Raw genomic sequence first — 27,962 nt, 5'->3', positions numbered from 1 at the left:
TAAGCCCCCGAGTGAGAGGTTTGCTCTTCACTGGTAGGATTTCTATATCTTAGGCGAGCACTGGGCTGCAGCTAAGCCTCTGAGTGAGAGGTTTGCTCTTCACTCGGTAGGATTTTGACAACTTAGGCGAGCACTGGGCTGCAGCTAAGCCTCCGAGTGGAAGTCTGGCTTACCACTCGGTAGGATTTTGGTAACTTAGGCGAGTACTTGGACTGCAGCTAAGCCTCCGAGTGGAAGTCTGGCTTACCACTCGGTAGGATTTTGGTAACTTAGGCGAGTCCTTGGACTGCAGCTAAGCCTCCGAGTGGAAGTCTGGCTTACCACTCGGTAGGATTTTATTTAATCTTAGGCGAGTACTTGGACTGCAGCTAAGCCTCCGAGTGGAAGTCTGGCTTACCACTCGGTAGGATTTTATTTAATCTTAGGCGAAGCGGATTCGCAGCTAAGCCTCCGAGTGGGAGTCTGGCTCACCACTCGGTAAGGATTTTTACAAACTTAGGCGAAACGGATTCGCGACTAAGTCACCCACTGAGGGGAAAATTTTATTGGACAAAAATAAAAAGTGACAAAAATTATGGAGGAACTATGACACTATTATTTTGAAATCCATGAACTACAGGAGTACTTAATTGCAACTCATCCGAGTGATAAACTTAAGTGTAAAATGGGCGGAGTAGTTCCGCGTTCCAAGCTCGGGGCTCGTCGATATTATGTTCGGCGTTGTAAAGACGGTACGCCCCGTTGTGGAGAACTTTGGTGACGATGAAGGGTCCTTCCCAAGAAGGAGCAAGCTTGTGTGGTTTCTTCTGATCCACTCGGAGAACTAAATCTCCTTCCTGGAAGGCTCGACCCCTCACATTTCTGGCGTGGAAACGATGCAAATCTTGTTGGTAGATGGTCGATCGGATCAGAGCCATCTCCCTTTCTTCCTCTAAAAGTTCGACTGCATCTTGCCACGCTTGTTCAGCTTCTGCTTCGTTGTAGATCTCAACTCGAGGAGCATTGTGGAGAAGATCACTCGGCAAGACTGCTTCAGCTCCGTAGACCAAGAAGAATGGAGTTCTTCCGGTCGACCGATTAGGTGTGGTCCGCAGTCCCCAAAGCACCAAGGGAAGTTCGTCGACCCAAGCTCCAGCTGCATGCTTGAGATCACGCATCAGTCGGGGTTTCAATCCCTTGAGAATCATACCATTGGCTCGCTCTGCTTGTCCATTCGACTGCGGATGGGAGACTGAAGCGTAGTCGACTCGTGTGCCTTGAGAGTTGCAGAAATCCCTGAATTCCTCCGAGTCAAAGTTCGACCCATTATCCGTAATGATGCTGTGCGGGACTCCATATCTGAATATCAGTTCCCTGATGAAGCTAACAGCAGCACCGGCGTCAAGGTTCTTGATTGGTTTAGCCTCAATCCACTTGGTGAACTTGTCGACTGCCACCAGTACATGCGTGAAGCCACTTCGCCCTGTTCTCAAAGGACCGACCATGTCCAACCCCCATACTGCGAAAGGCCAAACGAGTGGAATGGTCTTCAGAGCTGATGCAGGCTTGTGCGACATATTCGAGTAGAACTGACATCCCTCGCACTTATCTACTATTTCCTTTGCCATCTCATTCGCCTTTGGCCAGTAAAATCCGGCTCGGTATGCTTTGGCCACGATGGTCCGAGAGGACGCATGATGACCATAGGTTCCCGAGTGGATATCATTAAGGATGATTCGACCTTCTTCTGGTGTTATGCACTTCTGACCAACTCCAGTCGCGCTTTCTCTATATAACTGTCCTTTGATTACGGTAAAGGCTTTAGATCGACGGACGATCTGTCGAGCCTCTTCCTCATCCTCCGGAAGCTCTTTTCTCAGGATATACACGATATACGGAACTGTCCAGTCGGGAATGACCACCAAGACCTCCATGACCAAGTCGACCACTGCTGGGACTTCAACCTCAGTCGGATCCATGGCACTCTTGGGCTGTGGAGCTTCTTCGGTGAAAGGGTCTTCTTTGATTGACGGAGTGTGTATATGCTCCAAGAACACACCACTCGGAATGGCCTCTCTCTTGGAACCTATCTTTGCTAGATCATCAGCTGCTTGATTTTTCAGTCGGGGTATATGATGAAGCTCCAACCCCTCGAACTTCTTTTCCAGCTTCCTCACCGCACTGCAGTATCCAGTCATGGCTGGGCTTCTCACGTCCCACTCCTTCATCACTTGGTTGACCACTAAATCTGAGTCGCCATAGACCATCAGGCGACGGACGCCGAGTGAAATGGCCATGCGCAATCCGTATAAGAGGGCCTCATACTCTCCCTCATTGTTGGAGGAATCAAAGTGAATCTGGAGCACATATCTGAGCTTATCTCCTCTGGGGGAAACCAGGACAACCCCAGCACCGGAACCTTTCAACATCTTAGAGCCATCAAAAAACATGGTCCAATGCTCCGAGTGAACTTCAGTCGGCTGCTGTTGTTCAATCCACTCGGCGAGGAAATCTGCTATTGCCTGGGACTTAATGGCTTTCTTTGCCTCAAACTTGATATCAAGGGGAAGAAGTTCAATCGCCCATTTAGCCACTCGACCAGTTGCATCTCTGTTGTGCAAAATCTCTGATAGTGGAGCGTCGCTGACGACTGTGATGGAATGATCAGAGAAATAATGAGCAACCTTCTTTGTGGTCATGTATATTCCATACACAAGCTTCTGATAATGAGGATATCTTTGCTTGGATGGAGTCAAGACTTCAGACAAATAATACACTGGGCGCTGAACTTTGAAAGCTTTTCCTTCTTCTTCCCGCTCGACCGTAAGCACAGTACTGACGACTTGTCCTGTGGCTGCGATATAAAGCAACAGAGGCTCTTTGCTGATTGGAGCAGCAAGCACCGGCTGGGTGGAGAGCAGAGCTTTTAGCTCGGCAAACGCTGCATCAGCTTCTGGAGTCCACTCGAACTTGTCTGCCTTCTTCATCAGTCGGTAAAGAGGCAATGCCTTTTCACCGACAGATGAATCGACTTAATGCGGCCAAGCATCCAGTAAGCTTCTGGACATCGTGCACTCGCACAGGGCGTTTCATTCGGAGAATAGTGCCGATCTTCTCTGGATTAGCGTCGATCCCTCGCTCGGAAATGAGAAAACCGAGTAACTTGCCACCAGGAACTCCGAATGTGCACTTTGATGGATTGAGCTTGATATCATACCTTCTGAGGTTGGCAAATGTTTCGGCGAGGTCAGCGAGCAGGTCGGAACCTTTTCATGACTTGACGACGATATCATCCATATACGCTTCCACATTCCGACTGATTTGAGTGAGTAGACACTTCTGAATCATTCGCATAAATGTGGCTCCGGCATTCTTGAGGCCGAATGGCATGGTGATATAGCAGAAGCACCCGAATGGAGTGATGAAAGCTGTTTTTACCTCGTCGGGTCCGTACAGACGGATCTGGTGGTACCCGGAGTAGGCGTCTAGAAAAGACAATCTCTCGCATCCCGCGGTCGAGTCAACAATTTGATCTATGTGAGGGAGAGGAAAATGATCTTTCGGGCAGGCCCGGTTGATGTGCTTGAAATCAATGCACATTCGGAGTGATTTGTCCTTCTTAGGAACCATGACGACATTAGCGAGCCACTCGGAGTGGTATATCTCTCGGATAAATCCTGCCGCCAACAGTCGAGCCACTTCCTCACCAATGGCTTTTCTCTTCTGGACGGCGGACCGCCGAAGATGCTCTTTGACTGGTTTTGCAGATGAGTCGACTCTTAGGCGATGCTCAGCCAGTCCCCTGGGAACACCTGGCATGTCAGCGGGCTTCCATGCAAAAATGTCCCAGTTCTCACGGAGGAACTGGATGAGCGCTTCTTCCTATTTCGGGTCGACTGTTGTGGAGATGTGGGTCGGAGCTGCATCAGGGTCGGTAGGGTGAATGTGAACAGGCTTCGTCTCACCGGACGACTGAAATGCAGATTCTGTGGCGGGTTTCTTGGATCGCAGCAAGTCACTCGGATCTGCGTTTTGCTTGTATTCTTCGAACTCGACCGCTGTCACCTGGGAATCAGCAATCTTTGAGCCCTTCTGAAAGCACTCTTCTGCCTTTTTCCGATCACCAGTGACAGTGATCACTCCTTTGGGGCCGGGCATCTTCAATTTGAGGTACACGTAACATGGTCGAGCCATGAACCGTGCATAAGCTGGTCTCCCCAAAATGGCATGATATGCACTCTGAAAATGCACGACCTCAAACGTCAACTTCTCTTTGCGAAAATGTTTCGAATCACCAAACACCACGTCCAGAGCTATTTGGCCGAGTGACTCGGCTTTCTTCCCTGGTATAACTCCATGAAAGCTCATGTTACTAGTGCTCAGTCGGGACATCGGAATGCCCATTCCTTTCAGTGTGTCCGCATACAACAAATTCAGCCCGTACCACCGTCCATCAGCACCTTTGTCAGTCGAGTGCCTTCGACAACTGGATCGACCACCAAAGCTTGCCTCCCAGGGGTGGCAATATGAGTCGGGTGATCAGATTGGTCGAATGTGATGGGTGTTTGGGACCATTTCAAATAATTTGCTTTTGCTGGGGTAACCATGTTCACCTCACGGTTAATGACTTTCAATCGACTCTTGCTTTCCGCATCTGCAAAGATCATCAGAGTGGAGTTGATATACGGATATTCTTCCTCACTGTCCTCCTTGCCTTCAGCCTTGTCCGACTCCTTTTCCTTGTCCTTAGACTGTTTTCCTTGAAACTGCTGGATCAGGAGTCGACATTGGCGAGTGGTATGCTTTGGGTAAATGATATTCCCCTCTTCGTCTTTCTTCGTGTGGATGTGGCACGGCATATCCATCACGTTGTTCCCTTCTTTATCTTTTACCTTCTTAGGGTTCCAGGATCCTTTTGGTTTCCCCTTAAACTTTCCCTGAGTCACGGCCAGAGCCTCTCCAGGAGCTGCCGGTTCAGCCTTCCGCTTCTGTTTCCGACTGGTGTTTCCCTTCTCCGACTGACTCGTCTTGTGCTTGCCGCTTCGGAGTCGGTCTTCTTCTTTGCCGTTGGCGTACTTGGTAGCAATTTCCATCATCCGACTCAAGGTCATGTCACCGGTTCGACCAAATTTCAAACTCAATTCTCTGTTCTTGACACCATCCTTGAAGGCGCAGACTGCCTGATGATCAGACACATTCTCCACAGTATGGTGCAAAGTGATCCACCTCTGAATATACTCCCTGAGAGTCTCATTGGTCTTCTGCACGCAGACTTGCAGCTTCGTCAATCCAGCCGGTCGCTTGCAAGTTCCTTCAAACGTTCTGACGAACACTCGGGACAGATCTTCCCAAGTGTAAATGCTGCTAGGAGGTAACTGAGTCAACCATGCTCTGGCAGAACCTTCCAACATGAGGGGCAGATGTTTCATGGCCACCTCATCATTCCCACCACCAATCTGAACCGCCACTCGGTAGTCCTCAAGCCAAGTTTCAGGCTTACACTCACCAGTGAACTTGCTGACTCCTGCTGCCAACCTGAAATTGGGAGGGATCACTGCGGCTCTGATAGCTCTGCTGAAACATTCCAAACCAGAAACATGCACTCGACTGCTCGTAGGCGCATCTCTGTCGAGTCCACCTCGATGGGCTCTGTTCCGGTCGACCAAGCCGTGCACGATAATGGATCGCGCGTCGAAGCCTGGTTCTCTGGGGTCGACTGGAACTCTTCGCCCCGCACTAAGCTGACGTCTGTCATCTTGCTGCCGAGGAGCGTAAGACCCACCTCTCCGAGGGGAATTGGGCACTCGACGCCTATCATCTCGGTCGTGTCGGTCTCCATATTGGTCTTGCCGATTCTCGCGCCCTTCACGCCGTGGAGGCGATCTGGGGCTGTGAGCCGACTGAACTGTATTTGCAGCAACGGATCGACTGTGAATTCTGTTGCGCGACTGCGACACGGCCGAATTCTGATCACCTGCTGCCCGGAGCAGATCCCTGATCTGCATCAAGCCTCTGCCAGCTTCCGACTGAGAGGGCTGGATGGACTCTGCAATACGGGTCGCAGCTACTAAATTCTGGATTGGGGTTCGATATACCTGAGTCGGCTGGAAGAGTTGACGTCGACTGGTGTCGGGAACTCGTTGCCGTGCACGCTCGTCGAGTGCTCGCTGAAGATTCTCCAGGCGAGTGCGTTCGGCCAAGTTGGCCAAACGTGCCTCCTCCAAGGCGCGAGCCTCGGGGGTTTCTCCTGCGATGGGAGTACGCAGGGAATCCACGTTCCTGCGGCGAAGTTCCTCTCTTTGTAGAGAGTCGAGTGGCTCGGGCTGGTACTCTTCGTGGTCTCGTGCGGGGTCGCCTCCGTCACCTGCCCCACCATCACGGGCGAAGCCAGGGGGACTGCGGGGCCCGTTGACCATCAGGATTTCCGCCGCTGGATCACTGCTATCGCACTCGGATGCAGTCTCTACGGAGCCAGTCGACAGATCGAACAGGCCGTAAAGAGATTCGTCGGGCTCGATTGCTGCAACTTGGGTGGTGGCCGTCTGGCGAGCCACCGCGTGCCTCACCCACCGCTGAAGCCTCGACCGGCCCGAGCGCTTGCGCTAGCGGGAGACCAGGAGGGTGGCCGATGGGGGAGTCGACCGATACGGGGTCGACGGTTGCCGTAGCAGAACACCGCGGACACATGCGCGAAAATGCGTCGCACCGCGGACGGGGAGCGCATCGACGTCGAGTGGAGCCTCCTGGAGCCAGGCGGAGTCGTCGGTGATGAAGGTGAGAGCACCGAGACGGATCTCTCGGCCCTCGACCCAAACTCCAGCAGCCACCATGATGAAAGTACTCGGAAGAATCGCAACTTCTCCACAAAATCGCTAAAACACCTGCCCCACAGTGGGCGCCAACTGTCGTGGTTCTAAGTCTGACAGTAGAGTGGGGGGTAGGTATGGAGAGGCAAGGTCCTAGCTATGGAGAGGTTGTAAGCACAAGAGATGTACGAGTTCAGGCCCTTCTCGGAGGAAGTAAAAGCCCTACGTCTCGGAGCCCGGAGGCGGTCGAGTGGATTATGTGTATATGAGTTACAGGGTGCCGAACCCCTCTACCTGTGGAGGGGGGTGGCTTATATAGAGTGCGCCAGGACCCCAGCCAGCCCACGTAGGAGAGGGTTTAAGGTGCGTTAAGTCCGGGGCGTTACTGGTAACGCCCCACATAAAGTGTCTTTACTATCATAAAGTCTACTTAATTACAGACCGTTGCAGTGCAGAGTGCCTCTTGACCTTCTGGTGGTCGAGTGAGTCTTCGTGGTCGAGTCCTTCAAGTCAGTCAAGTGAGTCCCTCGTAGGTCGACTGGAAGGTGATCTCTTCTAAGGATGTCCCTGGGCAGGGTACTTAGATCAGGTCTGTGACCCTACCCTAGGTACATGACTCCATCACGCAACACTCACACAAACACATGCACCCACGCACACATGCAACACTCACACGTACACACGCAGCCACGCACGCACGCAACATTCACACGCATACATGCACGCATGCATGCACACACCAGTACACCACACGACCAACACACACTCTCGCGCTCAAGTGCTCAACCTACACGTGCATGCGCACACATCAGGCCCTGACAAACACATACACAACCAGGTGATTCCCGCGCACGGGTTGGAGTCTTGTCGCGCCTGCGCAAATTTGTGTTTAACTGACCTTTTCCCTATGCGAACTGATAGGTGGGACCCACAAGGAACATGGTCAATTTAACTAGTCAACAAGGCGCCACGCAGACTATTTGGCCGGTCAACAGAATGCAATCTGATGCTGAACCGTGAGCAAGTGACCATATAATCACCGCAAAACGTATATAGTGACCGTAATCAGCTTATTCTTTCGGTGACCATATTACACTTTTCTCTCTATAGGCCCTCCAGAACTACATCTCTACACGTTCTCGCATGTTACATCTAACAACTATGCAATACATCACTACTACTACACTCTAACACAATAAATCATATGTGTTTTTAGTTTTACTAGATATCATATTGTTACTTAATTATTCAGTTTGCATACGTTAAAATTGCCTTTGAAATGTATGGCCAGTATCATCTACCGTGCGGGAAAAATCCCGCCCTTTCCTGTTTAATTGGGTTTGTATCGATGGATCATGCGAAACAGCAAAACTATAGTACTATACAGTACAAGTGATAGTTCACTGAGCCGTCGTGTCGTGTACTCCTCCGTCGTAAGAGTGGAGCGCTCGCTTTCATAAATCTTCTAGTCCCTTCTGCCGACTTGTGGGACATCAAGCTACCTGGTCCACGTGCCATACCGGAATACAGTGCAGAGCCGCCGGGGTGAAGCACCCCAGTCATGGCGCCGGGGTAGTAATGAGCAATGAGGCGTCAAATCACAAAGTTGCACCTTTCCCACAGTTAAGTTGGAGGGACGAAGTAACAATGCTAAAAAAAGAAGTTGGAGGGACGAAACAACCATCATTTCACTCGTTGGTGAATCTGCTTCTCCCTCATCTTCTTCAACTTAACCACGTGTTGCTTCTGCCGTTGTTCTGCCTCATGTGGGACGTGGATTGGCTTGGTAAAGCACTGACACGTGGGACCGCATGTTAGCAAACCGCCAGGACAACGTCCTCTAAAAATAAGAAGCCTCCCCCGCCATCCGCGCGGCAAAATCACCTCCTTTTTTACTAATCTTGATTCTATAATTTTTTTAGATCAATATAATTGAGATTTGTATAGATAGCACACAGGAGAAAAACCAAGTGGTACGGTTAAGGGCATCCACAATGTGTAGCCAAATGTGAAAATAGCTTTTGGCATCATGGGAACCATTGTGGACGGTCTTGCCAAAGACAAAAAGATGGAACCGAAGCTCCCTGGTTGATTGATTGAAGGAATAGAAAAATGCAACGTCTCTCCTCTTTCTCCCATGCTTGGACGCATGTAGTACAGTATAGAGCACAGAGTCCACTCCCCTGTCCCTTCTATCACAAATCACAAAGCAGTGAGGCGTCAAATCACAAAAGCACGGACAAGCAACCATCATTTCACTCTTCGTGACTCCGCTTCTCCATCGTCTTCTTCGAGAAACCATCTCACCGCACTAAGCTAGACGGACGACGCTATTGTGTACTAGTAGTACTAGTACATTTACGCGTCCTTTGGTTCAACGGACTTCCTGGATGCAAATAAGGCGGTTGTCTCGGCTTGCAAGCGGCACTTGCGAACGACTTACCGTAGTCTCCCTCAACGCCTCAATGGTGTTCTCCGTCGAGCGCACTTCACCAAACCACAACGTTCGAGATATCATCGACGTCACCGCAATGGGGAAGGAAGTCAAATATAGTTACTGCCTCCATTTTTTTGTACACAAGGCCAGTATTTCAAAATTACAGTTTGCAAAAGGCCACTAACACTAATCGAGGCAAAATTGATGGGATTTGCCTCGTACTAGCAACCAAGGACATTAATATCCCCTGCATGCATGCGGAAGTGAGAAGGTTGGTTTGCATGGTGCTGCATTAATCAAGCGATGAGGAGTGAGATGGTTAGCATTACCACTAGTACTCCTAGTACGTACGTACTTATCCTATTTGGGTCTAGGCCTTGCATTGCCATACTTCGCCACACATTTTTGCCAAGCTTGCCTAAAGTTTTCAAAATGAGAAGGAGTTACACTTGCGCACGGCTGTCGCGGTCGCACCGCACCCTCACACAGTCGCTCCTACACGCCGCGGTCGCACCGCACCCTCACACAGTCGCTCCTGCACGCCGCAAACCCAACCAAAGGAACGCACCCTCACTGACACTTGCTGTCGCATGTGAACAAACCAAACTCAGCCATCCTACCGCTGACACATAATTTTCGTTCATAGAGTATGTTTATCCAACCGCATGTTGGGGAGTATCCGTACGGCCCGTGCGATGGTCTGTTGGGGAAGAAGAAGAGGTGAGGAAGAAGGGTTAGGAGACGTAGGATATTCATCCAACCGCCTGAAATGGTAGACTAACCCAGGTCAGGCGACTTGCATAACAAATATATGTTTTTACACAGCAAAAGATCCATAAAAACAACAACATAAAGAAAAACTATCACTGCTCGCGAAATGAGACGGCCTCGTCGTCTTTGGCTGCCGGCGCGAACCAGCCGTAGCTGTCGATGTGTGTCTCTGCACCTTGGTTGTCCTCAGCCTCCAGCTACTCGTTCACACGGAGCGTGCGGGCGCTCTGCACGGACGAGAGCACAGCCCGGTTCAAATCGAGGACGTCCGATTCCGCCTGCAGGAGGGCCTCGATGGCAGCGGCATCCGTGCGCTCCGCGTCGAGTCGAGCCTCCGCCGCCCGGTTCAAGTCTAGGACGTCCGGTTCCGCCTGCAGGAGGGCGTCGACGAGAGCGGCATCCGCGCGCTCCGCTTTGAGTCGAGCCTCTGCCGCCCGGTTCAAGTCCAGGACGTCCGGTTCCACCTGCAGGAGGGCCTCGATGGCAGCGGCATCCACGCGCTCCGCCTCAAGTTGAGCCTCCGCCACCCAGTTCACATCCACGACATCCGGTTCCACCTGTAGGAGAGCCTTGATGGCAGCGGCATGCGCGTGCTCCGCGTCGAGTTGAGCCTCTGCCTCCCAGTCCTCCTTTAGTATCGCCATGTTGAACCGCTGGTCCGCCTCCACCATGGGGCACTCGGACGCCGGCACGAAGTCGATGTCCATCGTCTCATACCCATCGGGGGCCTTCTGCGTCGCGCCCTCCACCATGAACATTGGATCGGCTTCCTCCTCCTCGTAGCTTGGCTCCAGAGAACTCGGAGATTGGCCCGCTGCAAAGCGAGCTTGGGAACGGAGGTCTATGGCACCGACCGCCGCCGCGATTTCTGCGCGGTGCTCCGGCGTCAGCATCTTGTAGTAAGTGATCTTGTGGCGCACCATGGCTTTCCGGCGAACTAGGGGACGCTTGATGTGGGCTAGGGGATCGAAAGATGGGGGAATGGGGTGGAGATTAGGTGTGGTTTTAGGGCAGTGGCTGGCGTAGGCCGAGCAGCGAAGGTTATAGTGTGAATAGTGGTTCCGGTGACGACCGGTCAATCGGTTTTGACTGTACATAGCTCTTTTCGCGTTCGCGTTGCAGCCCGACACGCTGGACCCTCCACATCGCTCACCGAATGGAACGCAGTTGAGAGCAAACCAACGTCCCTCCCCCTCCCCCGCTCGCGTCATCTATTATACTACCACTCCCTTCGTTTTATGCGGAGTAAATAAAAACAGAGGGACTATACTACGGATGAGGATCCCCTGACGTGGTCGAACCCATTGAGTAACTGACATGTGGGGCCTAGCAAGCATGGGGTCCGCCAGTAAGTGACCAAAAGGGAGGGTAAGGCAGGGATACCTATGTCAGAGGATCCACTTCCACTACTACTCCCTCCTTCCATTTACTATACAGGGCCTCATGCGTTTTTCCAGGCTAACTTTGACCAAATGTTAGAGTAATAATATATGACATGCAACTTACACAAAGCATACGGTCAAATTCGTATGTGAAAGGAGTTTCCAATGATATAATTTTCACATTATACATCTCATGTACTATTAATCTTGTCAATAGTCAAATGCGGTTTTAAAAACGCATTAGAGCATGGTTAATAATATAGCCAGTCGATGGCTATGAGGGATTGCCATGTCATCTATAGCCATCATCTATTATATGCACTCATACGGTAGTGTGGGCTATAAGGTTGGCTATTTCCCGCAAAAAAAATAAGGTTGGCTATTGTATTAGTACTTTTTTCCATCTCCTCTCTATCTCTTTCTTCATATTTATTGTGTTTAACTAGGAATGCATATATAGCTAGGCTCTTGCATGAGAGCTCACTCCCCTTACTTTTTCACATCTCTCTCCTCCACATAGGCCCTATATAAATGGAAGGAGAGAGTACTACTATGAGCACTGCATACTCTAGTATAGATGTTGTCAGTACTCCACGTGTACTATTGAAAAGGGAGCTTAAAAAGTTACTATTGGACTGGCTATACATGGCGAAATCCTAGTAGGAAGAGCATGTGCAAGAACAAGAACATTCACGTGGTTGAAAACAAACTGGAAACCGTCTTGAGTACAAATCTAGGAGTACGTACGAATCTAACATTATTGATTGGGCGTTGTTGAATGTTGATACTTTTTTGATCAAAGTAGAGATACTTTTACTACACATAAAACTTATATGTAAACTAGAAAGGATAGGAGGGAGTATATTGTACGTTCAAAAACGAAACGAACATTGAATACCCTTTATATATGATTTGCGGATGCTATGATCACCAGTTCAAAATTTTGAATCCGCCTTAGGTCACGTGCCCCCACTCGTTCTCTCTCGATTTTATCTCGGGGTCCGGAGATTGATTGAAAGAGGACTAGGGTGGGTACATGCGAATGATACTCGGCAGAATGTTCAAATGAGGCATGCGGGAGGATGGACTCGACCGGAGGACGACATGATCGATGGAGAAGAGGGCTGGAGAGGAATGAGAAATAAGCAAACGCCACATGATTATACTTGAACGGCTCAAATAAACAATAAGTTGTCTCGCTTGGCCTACATAGTGAAAGGCCTAATGCACAATGCGGAGCACTAGTGCTCGAATATGGCCGGGAAAACAGGGGAACCGACATGTGGGGCACACCCGTCGGGATGACGTAGCGCAGACTAGTCCAATGAAGGAGCTGGCCCACGACCTCCTCGCCACCGACAACCGTTCATGTGGGTCGTTGGGGCCAACAACATGGCGCAGCTCCAGCACCGCCTCTGGACATGGCGACCGCGGTGAGCGACACGCTCATATCATCGCTAGACACGGTCGGTTTCAGTGTGCCGTGGGTGGCGTTAGTGTTGTGGCACGACCAACAGTATGTTTGGTTTGTGCCCAAGGTTGCCCATCAAAGCATTGGGTAGCCAAAATTTTGGTTGAGGTATTGGTTGCCCATGATTTGGCCGACATTGGCAAGAAAAATGAACTAGAGTTGGCTAGAGTTCATTGGCATGCCAAAAAAATGGCAACCATCCAAACAAAGACAAATCTTTGGGTCATGACCAAAATTTTGGTAAGGTGCACTTTGGCCACAATCCAAACACACCCCAACACCCGGCTCGTCGAGGATGCACGGGGCGCCGTGACGCGTCCGCGGAGTGGTGTAGCGCGACCAACTGCATCCTCAAGACCTAAGACCGTGCCGGGTCGTCTTGCTTTTTCAATGACATGCGGGGATCGCATGTGAGCAAAGGGCATCTCCAACGTTGCCACGACCGCAGCTGACTACCCTGGCACACCGAAACCCTCGTCCCTCGCGTCGTCGCGTGGTGCGTTCCCAACCAGCGCCAGCTGCCCGCATTCATGCCGTCCGTTTGTATGTCGTCGTTAAGAGGATTGGTGCCCGAGGAACCAACTCCGGTGACTTAATGACGCACCCCGGATGCTTGGCCTCACCGGAATGCACTACTTAAAGCGGCAACGCCCAGCTAACCTCCACACCATAGCGCATCGTCCTCCTACCTGGCACCACATCCGCCATGACCGCAAGTGCGAACGCTCTGTGGGAGAGCTTGTCTTCGGGGATGAAGCTCGAGGTCGCCGCCCTCGCTCAAGTCGCCTCTCGCGACGCAATAGCAGTGTAGCCGGACTCGGACGCGACCGCACAAGCGGTGGCCACTGAGGGAGTCCTGGATTAGGGGGTATCTGGACAGCCGGACTATATACATCGTCCGGACTATTGAAGCGTGAAGATATAAGACTCAAGACTTCGGCCCGTGTCCGGATGGGACTCTCCTTTGCGTAGGAGACAAGCTTGGCGATCCGGATATTGTGTTTCCTTCCTTGTAACCGACTCCATGTAAACCCTAGCCCTCTCCGGTGTCTATATAAACCGGAGAGGTTGGACCTTAGAAGGCCGATCACAATTACAATCATACCATCATAGGGTAGCTCTTAGGGTTTAGCCTCTACGATCTCGTGGTAGATCTACTCTTGTACTACTCATATCTTCAATATTAATCAAGCAGGTAGTAGGGTTTTACCTCCATCGAGAGGGCCCGAACCTGGGTAAACATTGTGTCCCTTGCTTCTTGTTACCATTAGCCTAAGTTGCACAGATCGGGACCCCCTACCAGAGATCCGCCGGTTTTGACACCGACATTGGTGCTTTCATTGAGAGTTCCTCTATGTCCTCGCTGCAGGGCTTGATGGCGCCTTCAATCGTCAACAACACGGTCCAGGGGGAGACTTTTCTCCCCGGACAGATCTTCGTGTTCGGCGGCTTTGCACTGCGGGCCAATTCGCTTGGCCATCTGGAGTAGATCGATGGCTACGCCCCCGGCCACCAGGTCAGGTTCGGAAACTTGAAGTACACAGCGGATATTCATGGAGACTTGATCTTTGACGGGTTCGGGCCTGCGCTAGGGGCACCGAACAGTCACGACGAGCACGGCTTAGACCTGCTGTCGGACAAAGCTCGGGATATCACCCCTGCAGTAGCCTCGGATCTAAATCCGGAGCAAGTTGTGTTGCCTAAGGATGGAGGGGTGGACCCCGCCCTGCAGGCCGCACACTCACCAGCGGTGGAGCCGAACACAGGTCTCACCTCTGGGGAAGCCTGTAACCCCGGGCCCCCGGACTCGTATCCGGTTGTTGGCTCCGGTAATGGAGTTTACCGCTGCGGACATCTTCCAGCACTCACCCTTCAGCGACATGCTGAACTCATTAAAGTCTCTCTTTGTCAGGAGGCTCTGGGCCAAACTATGTCCGGCTTGAGTGGGAAGCAGGCGACGAAGGAATTTGCTGCCCACCCACCACCCACTTCATTGCCACGGTCGATGATTTAACCGACGTGCTTGACTTCGACTCCGAAGACATCGACGGTAGGGATGACGATGCATGAGAATTACAGGAGCCACCGCTCACAGGGCGGTGGACGACCACCTCCTCATACGATAGATACATGGTGGACACTCCAAAGGAAACCAATGGTGATGAGGCAACGGAGAATAGCCCCTCAGGAGGAAAAGCAAAGCATGGGCGTCTTCGGCGCCGCTCCAAGCCCCGCCACATCAACACCGGCCCCAGAGATGAAAGCAATCCAGATGGTGCCGAAGAGGAATACAGCCCTGATCAGCCTACCTGCAAGCAGGCCGGACCGACCACGGTAGGTACTTGGAGAGGGATAACTATAAACCCCCCCTCCGAAGACGAGGTAAGCCTCCGCAATGATGAGTTCGGCGTGCCTGAAGATCCAGTGGAACAAGTTCGCTTCAAGCGACAGCTCATGGCCACGGCAAGGAGCCTGCAAAGGAAGCAAGAGCAGCTTAAAGCTGACCAAGATCTGCTAGTGGATAGGTGGACCAAGATCCTGACCACCGAAAAGTACGGACTCGACCGCCCTAACAAGGGGCATACGCGGCACAACTGGCTACCTCAACCTAAGCAGGAGAACCAAAGGCACACACCCCGACGTCCACACATCACTATGGTCCAATACAGTAAGAAGGATACACGAAGAGGCATCCTCAAGCCTCGGCGCAATGGTTATAAACGTCAAGTCAGGGAAACGGGTGCCAAGTCCAGCAACTCTCAGTCCGATCAACGGACAAAAAACAGCTCAAGCCTATCCAGCCCGAGCCACACACTCGATCAACCGTGTGAAATTCACGGTACTCCCAGAAGGACGGCAAAGCATACCAATAGAGAATGCCGAATCCTCAAAACAAAATGACCGGTCGTGTGTCGGAAACAATGAGGGAGGCATCTAGTTAAAGACCCCCAAGAACATAAAAGTACGGCCGATCGCCCCCGGTCACACTTCCACAGCAATACAATTGTCGTATCCCTAGACCTAGTAGTCCTGGGGCTTCATAATGCAAAAAGCCCCCACGGATACGAAATCATAGATAACATCTTCTAAAGGATGCCAGGTGCAAAGGCCAAGTTTATTGGCCCACCACCCTAACGGTTGTTTTCGAATCACCAAAAAATGCCACGCCAAAGAATAATTCTTCGGCACCTTCCCCTCATACGGTAATTTACCGCACGCTAACAGGACGAACCACGTTGACTAGATTCCACGTGATAAACTATCAGGCCAACACCGTGTGATATAATCACGCACACAGGCAAGGCCGGACCCCGCCCTTAGAGCGGAAATCATACAGCCGCCGAAGTAGCGAGTCGCGCATGCCTATCAAAATTTTGATATGACAGCCAACTATCCGGACACCAACTTAGGGGTCCGCGCTACTTCACGGTATAACGGTTGGGTTCACCAGGGTCCGATCAAGAACCCTAAGACCAACCACAAGAGGACATTCAGCTGCCTCCAAGCATTTTCCTTTACAAACTAACTTTGACGCAGAACAGGATTGGCGGCGTGGAATCGGCCCGAACACATAAGGGTAGGAACATGCAGGTAGAAGGCAGTTCAGATTCACTTTTGATCCACTCACAACCCCCTCCAGTCCGGACATCACAGGTTCCGCCAAAAACACCTCTTTTCATAATCATACATCGTACTCATATGCATAGACATATCATACTACTACAATGCGTAGACTTAAATAACACTTACCGGCCGTCGTTTATCGCCGATGCCTCTTTGCCAAAAAACGGCAGCCACGCTTCGTGTTACGCCCGGTTATGCCAGGGGATTCACAGTACGGCAATAAAGTCCGACCACCTTTTCGGTCGCTCGGCACCCCGAACTTATAGCATTATATGCATCAGCTCCGAATCATGTCTTGGGTCATTGGTTGGGTTTGCCCGGCTCCAATGTTTTGGTACCTTATGTTCCGTTCTATCGGCTAAGGTAGCGCTGGGAGAACTACTGTGATTGTGTCCCGGTTCTGCCGGACGAGCACCTCAGTAGAGAAAGCCAAAAACCGACTGTCATGATGCAGCGAGAGCTAGTCAGCTGTTCGAGAGGTTGTAAAATCCTTAAAGATTTATTCCGCACAATGCCATTATCAATGCAGAGTGCGACGGATCGGTCTTCTGATCAGGTGCCAATAGAGCCCCTAGTTCGGCCTTCTGAACACTAGGGGCTGCGTCGACCATACTCGAATTCCTATGGCTAAGTGAGAGTAGTAAAGCCCTATAGTCCGATTGCCTGGTTCGTGGTGAGAAACACCTCCTCAAAAGGACCCAACCATGGGATAAAGAGTGTTCATATATGTCCCGAACACCCCCGTATTTCTTACGTGGGGGCAGAAGCCGACGACTGGCCAACTCTCAGGATTTACATACAATAAACAACCGCACAGGAAGAACATATGTTCAAACAAAACAGGCAATATATGGTAAAAATGCCATTATCCCATATTACAAAAAGTGGCACGAATGCCCTCAGGGAAATATAATGTCTTTGGTACACTTATCCGCCGCAAGGCAGGCCCCCTTCAGTACACCTTCATAGTACAGCTCGGGCTTGCGGTGCTCCTTACCCTCCGGCGGCCCCTCAGTCATCAGCTTCTCCGTTTCAAGCTTCCCCCAATGCACTTTCGCACGGGCGAACGCCATGCACGAACCTTCTATACAGACTGATCGCTTGATAGCATCAAGCGGAGAACAGGCGCCCACAATCCGCTTCATGAGTCCGAAGTAACTGCTTGGAATTGGCTCCGCAGGCCACAGCCAGACAACCAAGTCCTTCATGGCTAGTTCGGCCGCCTGGTGCAGTTCGACCAGCTGCTTCAGCTGATCGATAAAAGGCACCGGATAGTTTGGCGCCAAATACTGCGACCAGAAGTTCCTCTCCGCAGACTTCTTCTCCTCGGCCTGGTAAAATAGGGCGGCATCTGATATGCTGCGAGGTAGATCCGCAAACGCCCCTGTAAAAACAAGAATTCAGCTTGGCGCTTAAGAGTTCTCCCCACTATCATGTAAAAATGGTCATGCATACAACAGGCCTTACCAGCCGCAACCTTCCGGGCATCCTGAATGTCCCGTACAGCACCTCGGGCTTCTTCTCGAGCATCTTCCGTGGCTTAGAGAGCTTGGGCGAGTTCGGATTCTTTCCCTATTAGACTGCTCCAAGCCCTCGCTTTTCTTCACAGCCTCCTAGAGCTCCGCTCAGCTGTGATGACCCTGGCCTCGTGTTTTTCACGAAGTGCCTGTTCGGCGGCAGCCTTCTCGTTGGCATCAGCCATAGCCTTCTTCAGTACCTCATATTCGGCACTCGCTCCTAGGGCATACAACAAAAATACTTTTCAATAGCACAATTACTCATTCATGCCTAATGCAAGACAATGTTTCAACATACCTTGCTTATCCTCTAATTGCTTCTTCACACGACCAAGTTCTTCCTCGGCCCGTTCCAGGCTCTGCTTCAGTTCAGACTCTTCCGCATTATGAGCGGACGTCTTCTCCGCACACGCCTGTTTTCAAACAAAGAGGTACAGGTCATTAACAAAGGATTTGATCCCCTGCCCGGCTTCCTCTCTTTCGCCGGACAGTGTATCAGGGGCTACTGCTCATATTATGACGATTCCTCAAAAGTTTCTTAGGAAACATACCTCAAAGGCCTTTATAAGGCCAAGGCAGGACTCGTTCAGCCCGCTCTTGGCGGACTGAATCTTTTCAACCACCGCACCCATGAGGGTCCAATGTTCATCGACGATAGACGCGTTCTTTAATGCTGTCGACAGACCGCCTGGCAACTCTGCTTGGGAAGAGGTTGCCGGCGGAGTAGGCAAGCCTCCCACCATCGAAGGTGGCTGCTCGCCCAATCCGGGAGCCTTAGAGGTCTCCTGGACCTTGTCCGGCTGTGGGCCGAACCCAAGATCGCCTCTGCTGTCAACACACTCAGGGGCCATCGCTCCCATGTGTTCGGCTCCAGTGATATGCCCCCCTGGTCCGGGTCCCGTTGAGACGACACCTCAGTGTCACGCTTGGACTTTGGGGAAGGGCCCTCTGGAGGCGTCTCGCTCGCCAAGGCGTCCGAGCTCAGTGAATCCTCCGATGAGGACTGTCCGGCGCGAGACCTTGCCGGGCTGTGCAAAATATGGCAACAGTTAAAACTATTATACCCAAAAACAATCCCGGACGCATATGTGTGTTCGGATTTCGTATACTTACGACTTTTCCAGGGGCTGGGCCCTGGGATCCCACTCCGGGCTGTTGTCGACAACCATGGTGGATGCCTCTGGGTGAGAACCTCTCCCCCTCTTGGGCGATTCGGCCTCCAGGGACGGGGAAGTTGCACGCTTCTTCCCACCTTCAGAGTGAGGCTCGTCCTCCTCTGCTTCCTCCTCTTCGTCTTCGGAAGAAGGAGTGTCACTGGAGTCTTTGGATTTTGCGTCTGAAGCCTCGTGGCGACGGAGGCCACTCCGGGTCTTCTTGACCTTCTTGGAGGCCTCCTTCTTTGGCGCCTCGTAAGGCGCAGGGACCAGCTGCTTCATCAGAAGAGGTCCGGCCGGTTCCTCCGGCAGCGGGCCGGACAATGTATCCGCTCCACTTTCTTTATCCATCGCTGAGGTTACGATAAAACATGATTAAAATTTCTCCCTCATGACATGCCAACTGAAGCATGGATGGACAGAGCATGGCTGTAACTTACCGGGCTTGCAGAATGGGATAATTGATACCCACGGTCCTCGGCGGAGCCCGGCCACGATTTGCCGGACTTAAAGAGCACCTTCCAGATATCCTTGTGGGAGGAATCATAGAGCTCCTAAAGGGTTTGGTGCTCGGTTGGGTCGAACTCCCACAGAGTGCAGGCCCGGCGCTGGCAAGGGAGAACCAGGCGAACTAGCATCACCTGGACTACGTCGACAAGTTTGACGTCCCTGTCAATCACGCTCTGAACGCGCGTCTGGAGCAGTGATAGCTCATCGGACGAGGACCAGTTCGGGCCCTTCTTGGGCTAGGACGTGAGCCGCAGTGGAGCTCCGGATCTGAACTCAGGAGCTGCAGCCCACTTTTTGCCACGTGGTTCAGTGATATAGAACCACTGCTGCTGCCACTCCTTGACGGAGTCGTTGAAGGCGCCCTTCGGCCAAACGGCCTTGGGCATCTTGCTCACCATGGCGCCACCGCACTCGGCGTGTTCGCCGCTCACCACCTTGGGCTTCACATTGAAAACCTTCAGCCACAGGCCGAAGTGAGGTGAAATCCGGAGAAAGGCCTCGCACACGATGATGAACGTCGAGATATTGAGAAAAGAGTTGGGGGAAAGATCATGAAAATCAATCCCATAGTAATACATGACTCGACGGACAAATGGGTGGAGGGGAAACCCGAGCCCGCAGACAAAGTGGGGAAGGAACACGACTCTCTCGTGAGGCTCTGGAGTGGGGACGACTTGTCCCACCGATGAGAGACGGTGGCCGATCTTCTTGGCCAGATACCCGGCTTCCCGGAGTTTCTTGATATCCTTCTCTCGGACGGTAGAGGCCATCCACCTGCCTCCTGCTCCGGATCCGTACATCTTTGGAAAACCTCTCTTTGATGGAAAAGAAGAGTGCTTGGGCATTAGGGCTCGAACAGAAGGGAATGAGCTAGCGGAAAGAGAAGGCGTGGGTAAAGAGAGAGAGACCTTATCTCTTTATAAGGGTGGTAAATGCTTTTTGCGCCTCCCCACTTGCCTGGTCGAACCCGTTAGCCTCCCGCCCGCCGCGATTAGCGGTGCGGTTGGATTACCCATACCCGTATTGATGAGAATCCTGTGATAAGGGGACACGATCTCTGCTTCGACAGGAGTGCCAAGGTAACCGCCTCGCAATATACGCTGAGGCTGGATGTGGGAAAACGGTTCGGATAATGACCCGACCTTGAAGACATGTCACGTTGTTTGGAAAGTTGCTAGCAGATTGCATTTGTGAAGTATTATTCTCTCTACGGCGATGTGTGAAGATCATCTTGCAGATCCGGACATGGTCTACGTGTTCGATAATTACTTTGGAGTATTCGGAGAAGGAACCCACCTTGCAATGTCGAAGACAAGACTGCGCGCCGGACTCATCGTCATTGAAGCCTAGTTCAGGGGCTACTGAGGGAGTCCTGGATTAGGGGGTATCCAGACAGCTGGACTATATACATCGTCCGGACTATTGAAGCATGAAGATACAAGACTCAAGACTTCGGCCCGTGTCCGGATGGGACTCTCCTTTGCGTGGGAGACAAGCTTGGCGATCCGGATATTGTGTTTCCTTCCTTGTAACCGACTCCATGTAAACCCTAGCCCTCTCCAGTGTCTATATAAACCGGAGAGGTTGGTCCTTAGAAGGCCGATCACAATTACAATCATACCATCATAGGCTAGCTCTTAGGGTTTAGCCTCTATGATCTCGTGGTAGATCTACTCTTGTACTACTCATATCTTCAATATTAATCAAGCAGGAAGTAGGGTTTTGCCTCCATCGTGAGGGCCCGAACCTGGGTAAACATTGTGTCCCTTGCTTTCTGTTACCATCAGCCTAAGACGCACAGATCGGGACCCCCTACCTGAGATCCGCCGGTTTTGACACCGACAGCCACGCTGGCGGCCGACGACGGGAGCACCGTCAGCCACGCGTCCTACTTGTGGCCATCCAACGTCCGGCACCGCCGAGGTCGGGGACTCCTCCGAGGATGAGTAGGGCATGGGAGGCGGCAGGGCATGGTGTGCCAACTGGCCAGTCTGTATCACGTGTTCTACTCTTCCTTGCCGGAGACCGCACCTTCACTTCACGGGTCTTGAACCCCGCCCCCGTACATAGAGATCGCAGATGGAGGACATAGGTCGCCGCAGTAGAATAGGTTTAGGGTCGGGTTTCTTTTATTTTCCTGTCCTATAAAAGTTTGAAATGTAACGAAAATCGACGTGTTTGCATTAATCTCGGCCGGTTTATATGAACTTTCACCATAATATAGTTGTCCTCGGCCTCTAGCTACTCGTTCACGCGGAGCGTGCGGGCGCTCTACACGGACAAGAGCACAACCCGGTTCAAGTCGAGGACGTCCGGTTCTGCCTGCAGGAGGGCCTCAATGGCAGCGGCATCCGTGCGCTCCACGTCGAGTCGAGCCTCCGCCGCCCGGTTCAAGTCCAGCACGTCCGGTTCCGCCTACAGGAGGGTGTCGATGAGAGCGGCATCCGCGCGCTCCACCTCGAGTCGAGCCTCTGCCGCCCGGTTCAAGTCTAGGACGTCCGGTTCCACCTGCAGGAGGGCCTCGATGGCAGCGGCATCTGCGCGCTCCGCCTCAAGTTGAGCCTCCGCCACCCGGTTCACATACACGGCATCCGGTTCCACCTGCAGGAGAGCCTCGATGGAAGCGGCATGCACGCGCTCCGCATCGAGTTGAGCCTCTGCCTCCCGGTCCTCCTTTAGTATCGCCATGTTGAACCGCTCGTCCGCCTGCACCACGGGGGACTCGGACGCCGGCACGAAGTCGACGTCCATCGTCTCATACCCATCGGGGGCCTTCTGCGTCGTGACCTCCGCCATGAACATTGGATCGGCTTCCTCCTCCTCGTAGCTTGTCTCCAGAGAACTCGGGGATTGGCCCACTGCAAAGCGAGATTGGGAACGGAGGTCTATGGCACCGACCGCCGCCGCGATTTCTACGCGGCGCTCCGGCGTCAGCATCTTGTAGTAAGTGATCTTGCGGCGCACCATGGCTTTCCGGTGAACTAGGGTACGCTTGATGCGGGATAGGGGATCGAAAGGTGGGGGAATGGGATGGCGATTAGGTGTGGTTTTAGGGCAGTGGCTGGCGTAGGCCGAGCAGCGAAGGTTCTAGTGTGAATAGTGGTTCCGGTGACGACCGGTCAATCGGTTTTGACTGTACATCACTCTTTTCGCGTTCGTGTTGCAGCCCGGCATGCTGGACCCTCCACGTTGCTCAGCGAATGGAACACGCTTTGTCTTGCGTTTTCGCTCGCTTGTGGGACCGCAGTTGAGAGCAAACCAACGTCCCTCCCCTCCCCCGCCCGCGTCATTTATTATACTACCACTCCCTTCGTTTTATGCGGAGTAAATAAAAATAGAGGGAGTATACTACGGATTAGGATCCCCTGACGTGGCCGAACCCATTGAGTAACTGACATGCGGGGCCTAGCAAGCATGGGGTCCGCCAGTAAGTGACCGAAAGGGAGGGTAAGGCAGGGATACCTACGTCAGAGGATCCACTTCCACTACTACTCCCTCCTTCCATTTACTATACAGGGCCTAATGCGTTTTTCCAGGCTAACTTTGACCAAATGTTAGAGTAATAATATATGACATGCAACTTACACAAAGCATACGGTCAAATTCGTATGTGGAAGGAGTTTCCAATGATATAATTTTCACATTATACATCTCATGTACTATTAATCTTGTCAATAGTCAAATGCGGTTTTAAAAACGCATTAGAGCATGGTTAATAATATAGCCAGTCGATGGCTATGAGGGACTGTCGTGTCATCTATAGCCAACATCTATTGTATGCACTCATACGGTAGTGTGGGCTATAAGGTTGGCTATTTCCCGCGAAAAAATGTTGGCTATTGTATTAGTACTTTTTTCCATCTCCTCTCTATCTCTTGCTTCAGATTTATTGTGTTTAACTAGGAATGCGTATATAGCTAGGCTCTTGCATGAGAGCTCACTCCCCTTACTTTTTCACATCTCTCTCCTCCACATAGGCCCTATATAAATGGAAGGAGGGAGTACTACTATGAGCACTGCATACTCTAGTACAGATGTTGTCAGTACTCCACGTGTAATATTGGACAGGGAGCTTAAAAAAGTTACTATTGGACTGGCTATACGTGGCGAAATCCTAGTAGGAAGAGCATGCGCGAGAACAAGCACATTCACGTGGTTGAAAACAAATTGGAAACCATCTCGAGTACAAATCTAGGAGTACGTACGAATCTAACAATATTGATTGGGCGTTGTTGAATGTTGATACTTTTTTGATCAAAGTAGAGATACTTTTACTACACATAAAACTTATATGTAAACTAGAAAGGATAGGAGGGAGTATATTGTACGTTCAAAAACGAAACGAACATTGAATACCCTTTATATATGATTTGCGGATGTTATGATCACCAGTTCAAAATTTTGAATCCGCCTTAGGTATCACATGCCCCCACTCGTTCTCTCTCGATTTCATCTCGGGGTCCGGAGATTGATTGAAATAGGACTTGGGTGGGTACATGCGAATGATACTCGGCAGAATGTTCAAATGAGGCATGCGGGAGGATGGACTCGACCGGAGGACGACATGATCGATGGAGAAGAGGGTTGGAGAGGAATGAGAAATAAGCAAACGCCACATGATTATACTTGAACGGCTCAAATAAACAATAAGTTGTCTCGCTTGTCCTACATAGTGAAAGGCCTAATGCGCAATGCGGAGCACTGACGCTCGAATATGGCCGGGAAAACAGGGGAACCGACATGTGGGGCACACCCGTCGGGACGACATAGCGCAGACTAGTCCAATGAAGGAGCGGTCCCACGACCTCCTCGCCACCGACAACCGTTCATGTGGGTCATTGGGGCCAGCAATGTGGCGCAGCTCCAGCACCCCCTCTAGACATGGCGACCGCGATGAGCGACACGCTCATATTGTCGCTAGACACGGTCGGTTTCAGTGTGCCGAGGGTGGCGTTAGTGCTGTGGCACGACCAACAGTATGTTTGGTTTGTGCCCAAGGTTGCCCCATCAAAGCATTGGGTAGCCAAAATTTTGGTTGAGGTATTGGTTGCCCATGATTTGGCCGACATTGGCAAGAAAAATGAACTAGAGTTGGCTAGAGTTCATTGGCATGCCAAAAAAATGGAAACCATCCAAACAAAGACCAATCTTTGGGTCATGACCAAAATTTTGGTACGGTGCACTTTGGCCACAATCCAAACACACCCCAACACCCGGCTCGTCGAGGATGCACGGGGCGCCGTGACGCGTCCACGGAGTGGTGTAGTGCGGCCAACTGCATCCTCAAGACCTAAGACCATGCCGGGTCGTCTTGCTTTTTCAATGACATGCGGGTATCGCATGTGAGCAAAGGGCATCTCCAACTTTGCCACGACCGCAGCTGACTACCCTGGCATACCGAAACCCTCGTCCCTTGCGCCATCGTGCGATGCCTTCCCAGCCGGCGCCAGCTGCCCGCATTCATGCCGTCCGTTTGTATGTCGTCGTTAAGAGGATTGGTGCCCGAGGAACCAACTCCGGTGACTTAATGACGCACCCGAACGCTTGGCCTCACCGGAATGCACTACTTAAAGTGGCAACGCCCAGCTAACCTCCACACCATAGCGCATCGTACTCCTACCCGGCACCACATCCACCATGACCGCAAGTGCGAACGCTCTGCGGGAGAGCTTGTCTTCGAGGATGAAGCTAGAGGTCGCCTCCCTCGCTCAAGTCGCCTCTCGCGACGCAATTGCGGCGTAGCCAGACGCGGACGCGACCGCACAAGTGGTAGCCACGCTGGCGGCCGACGACGGGAGCACCGTCAGCCACGCGTCCTACTTGCCGCCATCCAGCATCCGGCACCGCCGAGGTCGGGGACTCCTCCGAGGATGAGTAGGGCATGGGAGGCGGCAGGGCAAGGTGTGCCAACTGCCGGTCTGTATCCTGTGTTCTACTCTTCCTCGCCGGAGACCGCACCTTCACTTCATGGGTCTTGAACCCCGCCCCCGTACATAGAGATCGCAGATGGAGGACATCGGGCGCCGCAGTAGTATAGGTTTAGGGTCGGGTTTCTTTTATTTTTCTGTCCTATAAAAGTTTGAAATGTAACGAAAATTTGTCGTGTTTGCATTAATCTCGGCTGGTTTATATGAACTTTCACAATAATATAGTTGTCCTCGGCCTCCAGCTACTCGTTCACGCGGAGCATGTGGGCGCTCTGCACGGACGAGAGCACAGCCCGGTTCAAGTCGAGGGCGTCCAGTTCCGCCTGCAGGAGGGCCTCGATGGCAGCGGCATCCGTGCGCTTCGCGTCGAGTCGAGCCTCCGCCGCCCGGTTCAAGTCCAGGACGTCCAGTTCCGCCTACAGGAGGGTGTCGATGAGATCGGCATCCACGCGCTCCACCTCGAGTCGAGCCTCTGCCTCCCCGTTCAAGTCTAGGACGTCCGGTTCCACCTGCAAGAGGGCCTCGATGGCAGCGGCATCCGCGCGCTCCGCCTCAAGTTGAGCCTCCGCCACCCGGTTCACATCCACGACATCCGGTTCCACCTGCAGGAGAGCCTCGATGGCAGCGGCATGCGCGCGCTCCGCGTCGAGTTGAGCCTCTGCCTCCCGGTCCTCCTTTAGTATCGCCATGTTGAACCGCTGGTCCGCCTACAACATGGGGGACTCGGACGCCGGCACGAAGTCAACGTCCATCGTCTCATACCCATTGGGGGCCTTCTGCGCTGTGACCTCCGCCATTAACATTGGATCAGCTTCCTCCTCCTCGTAGCTTGCTCCAGAGAACTCGGGGATTGGCCCGCTGCAAAGCGAGCTTGGGAAAGGAGGTCTATGGCCCCGACCGCCGCCGCGATTTCTGCATGGCGCTCCGGCGTCAGCATCTTGTAGTAAGTGATCTTGCGGCGCACCATGGCTTTCCGGTGAACTAGGGGACGCTTGATGCGGGCTAGGGGATCAAAAGGTGGGGGAATGGGCAGGAGATTAGGTGTGGTTTTAGGGCAGTGGCTGGCATAGGCCGAGCAGCGAAGGTTCTAGTGTGAATAGTGGTTCCCGTGACGACCGATCAATCGAGTTTGACTGTACATCGCTCTTTTCGCGTTCGCATTACAGCCCGGCACGCTGGACCCTCCACGTCGCTCACCGAATGGAACGCGCTTCGTCTTGCATTTTTGCTCGCTTGTGGGACCGCAGTTGAGAGCAAACCGACGTCCCTCCCCCTCCCCCGCCCGCGTCATTTATTATACTACCACTTCCTTTGTTTTATGCGGAGTAAATAAAAACAGAGGGAGTATACTACGGATGAGGATCCCCTGACATGGCCGAACCCATTGAGTAACTGACATGTGGGGCCTAGCAAGCATGGGGTCGGCCAGTAAGTGACCGAAAGGGAGGGTAAGGCTGGGATACCTACGTCAGAGGATCCACTTCCACTACTACTCCCTCCTTCAATTTACTATACAGGTCCTAATGCATTTTTCCAGGCTAACTTTGACCACATCTAACATGCGAAGTAAAATAAACACATATGGTCTATAGATACACAATTTATCTTAGGCACTCCAATAGTTGGTCCACTACACATTCACGCATGTCACATCTTTCTACATCTACGGGAACCTACGAAAGGGTTAACGTAAATTGCCTCTCTCTCCTCCCCTGATTTTCATGGTGGTGGGCCCCTCCCTCCCCCCAATCTACAATCAACAGCTCACACGTTTCACATTACGTTAATTACGTAACTGGGATTACATAGGTGTAGCATTACCCGTCCTAAAAAAACCCAACTAAGCCAACCTCCCAGCATATCGCGCGGGAAAAGACCCGGCTGTGCCGTTTTAGCCGGGATTACCGGATTACTAGTAGTACTACCTCTGTTTCAGTTTACAAGTCCTACGCGTATACCTAGGATGCCAATTTTATCACCCTAATATAAACTGTATAACACAAAAATTAGACCATTTGAAAATAGAACATCTGAAGTTTATATTGATATATTTTTTGTAATATATGGCTTCTATTATGTTGGTGAAATTGATGACCTAGGAGTACGTGCACACCCTGTAAACTAAGAGAGAGGGAGTAGTATCGATGGATCGCGCGAAGCAACAAGTTTTTTTTGAGGGGGTGAAGCAGCTAGTTTAAAAGGAAAAAAGGCGGTACACTCACAGCACTCATGTCGAGGTTGCATTGCACCCCACACACGTTCGGTCATGCACACGGCTCACGCAAACGGAACGCGCTTCGGCTTGCCTCTTCACTGACATGTGGGACTACACTTGGAGAAACTAACCATGCTCCAAACTCCCCCAGCCCACCGCGCGAAAATCC

This window comes from Triticum dicoccoides, chromosome 5B, assembly GCF_002162155.2.
Source record: "Triticum dicoccoides isolate Atlit2015 ecotype Zavitan chromosome 5B, WEW_v2.0, whole genome shotgun sequence".
Lineage (NCBI taxonomy): Eukaryota > Viridiplantae > Streptophyta > Magnoliopsida > Poales > Poaceae > Triticum > Triticum dicoccoides.
Note: the sequence above shows the minus strand (reverse complement) of the source record.